This window comes from Miscanthus floridulus, chromosome 16 (genome assembly GCF_019320115.1).
Source record: "Miscanthus floridulus cultivar M001 chromosome 16, ASM1932011v1, whole genome shotgun sequence".
Lineage (NCBI taxonomy): Eukaryota > Viridiplantae > Streptophyta > Magnoliopsida > Poales > Poaceae > Miscanthus > Miscanthus floridulus.
The window spans coordinates 31,013,963-31,019,987 of NC_089595.1; positions in this window are offsets into that span (position 1 = coordinate 31,013,963).

Here is a 6,025-nt window from a genome sequence, read left to right on the forward strand (position 1 = left end):
TTATAGGAAAGTTGACCACAGTTAAGCCTGTGTAAATAATATGTAAAATTCCTACACTTCGTTTGTCATCTTTCTTTACATACTTTATTTTTATGCATTCTCTGCATTGTTCTTAATCTGAGAGCTCTAATGGAGGAAGAATATCTTCTTAACTTATCTTTCTATTCTCTCCCTCGAAATATGGCCTAAATGACAGTGCCATAATTTCGACAACGCATCGTGAGCTCTCTTATGCCACCACTTCCAGATTAACACTCTGTCACCAGCTGCTTCATCAGCTGAGTGGCATATATCTTTGAAGAGCTAGTGAACTGACTCTTTATATGTCTTTGAAGAGCCAGTGAACTGACTCTTTATTTTATCGAGGTACTCGGTGACTGTGTCACATTCTGGGATTGAGCCCATAATTGTAGGTTCAATCATGTTCTTTATCACAGCCAAACATTTCTTGTTGACAGTGATCCACTTCCTATGCTCAAAAGTCATAGGACATCTTTTGGGATTCAAAATCCCTTTCTTTAGTTGCCCAAGTAGCATCATTCTCTTTTGTCTCCCTCACCGGTGCCACAAACTCAGTGGAACATGGTGAGGTGACTACCCAGTCTACCTTAGACAAGATGAAAACCAGGTCAAAACTTTTCTTAACATAAAAATAACACCATTTGAATGCCTTGATTTCAACGTTGGTCAAAATCAAAACATACAATTATTCTTATACACTAATTCTACATCACCGTTGGGCAGAAATAGAATTAATGCATAAATCATTAACTTTCACAATTGTTCTTACACACTAATTCTACATCACCATTGGGCAGAAATAGAATTAATGCGTAAATCATTAAAATTAATAACTGTTCTTATACACTAATTCTACATCACCGTTGGACAGAAATAGAATTAATGCATAAATCATTAAAATTATGATATTGTTATTAACAACGTTGGTCAGAAAATAACAACATCATAATCATGTCAAATCTCTTTTTCTCCAATTAAATACCACATTGGTTCAAAATAACCGGGGAATCAACATTTTCTTTAGCAGCGGAAAAAAATCTCTTTTTCTCCAATTAAATATCACTTTGGTACAAATTAACTGGAGAATAATCAATTTCTTTGGCTGTGGAAAAACTCTCTTTTTCTTGAATTTTACCCACAGGGAAAATTGCTTTTTGTATTTTCTTTAATCCATTAATCAATTTCCAGGAAATAAACATTTACTGGAAAAATTTTCTTTTTCTCCAGTTAAATATCACGTCGGTTCAAAATCACTAGAGAATATACTTTTTCTTTAGCAGCGGAAAACATATACTCAATTTCTTGAATTTTACCCATTGGAAAAAATTACTTTTTCTATTTTCTTTTGAGCCATTCATTCATTTTCCAGGAAATAAAAACTTATTTACTGGAAAATGAAAAAACAATTTCTCACTGTTCTTTGATTGGGCTGGAACTACCACAGTGGCTCGGCCCATCATTCTTTCTCACTCTCGCGCGCGTGCGCCGCGCTGACCTAGGCCGCAACCTGGGCCTGGGCCGGCAAAGCAGCCTGCCGATCGCGCCCGCCTGGGCTGAAAGCCGGCCCGTGCTTCCATCGCCATCAGATCTCATCCGACGGCCATCCGTTCATCTTGCCCGAATAAAACCTGACCCCAGCCGCGGTCCCCAAAACCCTAGAGTCATTTGGCTCTTTCCTTTCTCTCTCTTCTTCGCCGCTCTCTCTCTTCTCTCCTCACACAGCAGCGAGGCGAGCGCAACCGAGAGTGAGCGAAGGCGGTGGAGCGACCATGGCGCCGTCGCCTGCCCCCTCGCCAGTGCGCGTGCTCCCCAACGGGTGAGCACGCCGCCGTCGAGCGGCCTGGCCGCGGCGCCCCCTTGGCCGAGCTCTTCTTCTTCCGCGCCGGCGAAGGGCCGGCTCGGCTCTTCTTCTCCCGCGCCAGCGAAAGTAGGTCCGTTCCCCCTTTCCCTTCTTCACCGTCCCCTTCTCTCTTCAGGGATTAACCCGTGGTGAGGATGGGGTCAAGATCTAGGGTTCAGGTTCGGAATTCGACCTACCCCTTTTCCTCTTTCTCTGATTTGAGTTTTCTTTTCTCTTATCCGAACTGATGTAGGGAATTAGGGTTTGGATCTAGGGTTCCTTTTCTTCTTCCCCTTCGGATTTGAGCGGGTCTAGGCCGAATCCCACTTCTTTCTTTTCTTTTCGCTTGTTCACCCGAAAAGGGGATCTAGGGTTAGGGTTCAATTTTCTTTTGATTTCTTTTCGTTTCTTATTTGTACCGAATCCCTCTTTTCCCCTTCCTCATCGTGAGTTAGGGTTAGGGTACTTTTGAACCTTTCCCCTTTCTGTTCACTGTTGTTTCACCCGATTAGGGTTAGGGTTGGGATTCTTAAGATCCTTTTCCCCTTTCTGTTCTCTGATCCGAACAAGGATCTGTTCTTTTCTTGTTTTCTTGCCGCATGCCGGTGAGGACGGCGGTGCTCTTCTTTTCCCCCGGCGCGGTGGCGGTGGTGACCGGTAGACAGTAACGTCCGCCACCCCGGTCTCTTTTCAGTTTTGCTTTTACCCGGTTAGGGTTAGGGTTACACAGAGGCAACCTAGTTCTGGTACGATTGTTAGAATCAAATGTGTACCTTTGTGTAACCCGTAGATCCGGGAAGGCTCCTCGCCTTTCTCTGTTGAGGCGCATCGGCAAGCATGGACGCCGATGCCGCGGTGTAGTAGACGTCGTAGTGGCGAGGAGGTGAAGTCCAGTGGCCCGGTGTAGACCTGCAGGGGCGACGGCGGTGCGGTGGGACATCCCGTCGCTGGCAGCACTTCTTTAGGATCGGATTATGGTTTGTCTGTGGGTGGGATGGCAGCTCCAGTGAACCTCATCAACCGAGCCTAGATCCCCACCTTACCTTTTATATGTGCTGTGCGACAAGGGCCCACCAACCATATTAGGGTTGGGCTCCCCCGATCAGGGAGCAGAGCCAAGGGACCAATAGGCCGTTGGGCCTATTGGGTGAGATCAACTAACATCCAAATGTACCGGAGAGTGGTAAGTAATAGTAGCATCTGTTGATTAGTGGTGTGGCTGTAGATAAGTATGGGTAAAATTTCCTGTACACCATTCTACTCTTGGGGTAAAATAGAAGTGCAAATAGATGGATTCGCAGAGAACCAAACAGCACGGGCAAAGGTACAGTGAAAAAAAAATAAGTGACTGTTATTTTCAAGTAAGCCACAGTTTGTGCAATTCTTACTGATTTTGTTGGAGTGCTTGCCTGCTCTTTTCACCTGTTGCTAAAGCTCGCCTAATTAGTCTCCAAGGACCACACATCAGCTGAGGAAAGCAGAGGGGTTCAGCCGTTGTCTGCAAACCCGGCACCACCTTATTTCAGGGTCGATTTCCCATCACTCTTGCCTGGGATAAGAATATACACAGATGCTTCATGTGCACCTGACATGAACCAGCACATTTCAAGGAGAGCAGGAATTGGGATCTTCATTGTCAACAATCACCTACAGCCATCTTATACCTTGTATGTGAAAGCAGGCATGACATCAACCACTTCGGTGCTCATGGCCGAAGCAGCAGGGCTTGCTCTACTCTAGCAGCATCTTTGGCTTCCTCTTTACAGCTCACGGATCCAAGCTTCCTATCTGACAATCAACAGTTGGTAAATTTCATCAATGCAAGTGACCACTCATCACCGCCTCTCTGGAGTATCAAGACCTATACTCAAAGATTCCTCAATAGTTACACTCCTGCAAATTGTAAGGTTTGCAAGATAGATAGGTCTTTCAATGTCACTGCTCATCTACTTGCTAGACAGGCTATGGCTGCTGCTCCTTCCCAGGAGACATCCTACTCTTGTACTACCTTGAGTCATGCTCACAGATGCCCAGTTATAGAGGCTCTGAACTCTGTATTTTTGGAGGGCATGTCCCTCTTAGCAGTATCTTGCTGCTCTTAATAAAGTTGCCGGTTATAAAAAAAACTACTTAAGTATGTTTCTTAAGAACTTGTGTGAGCTATACAAAGAGTTCGTTAGAAACATGAGAGATATAGAAAGAGAATATTCATTGAATGACTATCCGAGATTGGAATTTATAGAGGCTCTTGGAGTTGCTCTAAGCATGCACTCACGCAAATCTATTCCTATGAGCACATTTGAAAAGACTAAAGTTCTTGTCGACACGTACATCGCCTACCACTAAAAAATAATGCTATCAAATCCTAACCTTCGGCCAGGCACGGCCCTATGGGGACTCAGCCATGCCGTCCCGAGGTCGTTGTAGGCACGCCGCTGTCGCGGAGGCACCCTAGTCGCGTGTCGTCGCCTCCTAGATGCACTTCCAGCCACTGCCGTGGGGACGCTCGCCGCCGCGGGGATGCAACCCAAACCGCGCAGATGCGCCTGATGCCCCTTGACCGCACGAACGCGACCTGCGCAGCCGCCTCTAGTACGCGTGCTGCTAAGGAAAGGAGAGGAAAGGGAGTAGGAAGTTAGGGTTTAGGAGTGAGGAGGAGGTGTTTATATACTTGTGCTTTGAATCCAACGGCTCTGATTTATCTAGTGATCATCCAATGGCAGAGAATAATCGAGCCAACTTCGTGACGGCCCAATAGTCCGTGCCGTGCCCGTGCAGGCACTGCGGGCCAAAGTTTTGGCCTAGGCACGACACTACCACCGGGCTATACCCAGCACAGGCATGATGGGCCTCAGGGCGGGCCATGCTCGGGCAGTGCTTTTAGTGTCGTGCCAGTGCCGGCCCAGCGGGCTTGGCCCATTTGGCCAAGTATACATAGGGAAGAGGGAAGGTCCGCCAGTAACTCCAAGCCTTCGAGTGGGACCCATCCTCCCACGATTAACACACCTCGCTACTCGAGTGGCTCGGCACGCAGTTGACGAGCTTGGGCACCGGCAGTGCGGTTGCAATACACGAGGCTGTTGTGCGGCAAGGAATCGAGGGAGGGCATGCGACGCTCGCTGGTTGTCCCCCTGTTCGGCGGCGTGCGACTGGGTCCACGAGGGCGCGGGGCTCAGAGGCCTTCGTGAGGGTGGGGGCGGTTCCTTCCCGGGCGTGCTCCTCCCTATCCGGCCCATTTGCATGGTCACCTGAGAGCAAGTGGCAGATAGGATAAAAGAAGAAAGAGGCAAGGGCATTGCGGTCCATATAAAAATATCATACGGGACCATCGTCTTGAAGGTGCCTTACCGCGCTAGACGTAGGACGTGGCGTATTTCAAGGAGCAGTAAAATTATAATTACATATCAGAATATATGAATTGTAAAGATGTTTTTTCAACTTTGCAATAATTGTAATGACACTGTTCTAATTGACCCACATTCTAAATTGTGAAGCACGACACATATTTCTTTTTACCGTGTAGTGAAAACTGAATGGAACAGTAAATCACAATATAGGTGTAGAAAAGAAATAAGGAAGGAACCCAAATGTTATAAATTCCACTCTAAGTTAGAAAGTCCCAATAAAATACTGTTAAAAAGTTGTTTAAAAACCTAAAAAATAGATGAGCCAAAACCAGATGGTGGTAAAGAAATTCTGAGCAAAACGTGTAAAAGTATGGACAGAAAAAAGTTTTGACTAAGAAACCAGATGTTGGTAAAGAAAATTTGAGAAAAAAACATGTAAAAAGGCTATAAAAAGCATGGATGGAATTTTTATTGAAAAACCAATGTTGGTAAATTGAAAAAAATGAGTGAAAACTTGTAAAAAGAATGAATAAAAAAGTCAATGCCGACAAAATGGATGAATAAAAAAGTCAAAACCGGTAAAACTTCAATTTTTTATTGGAGAATCAATGTTGATAAATTGAAATGAGTGAATACTGTAAAAAATGAATTGAAAAAAATGAAAACTTTATTGGAGAATCAATGTTGATAAATTGGAATGAGTGAATACTTGAAAAAAAATGAATTGAATTTTTTTTGAAATGAGTGAATACTTGAAAAAAATGAATTGAAAAAAAATGAAAAATTGGAATGAGTGAATACTTGAAAAAAATTGGAA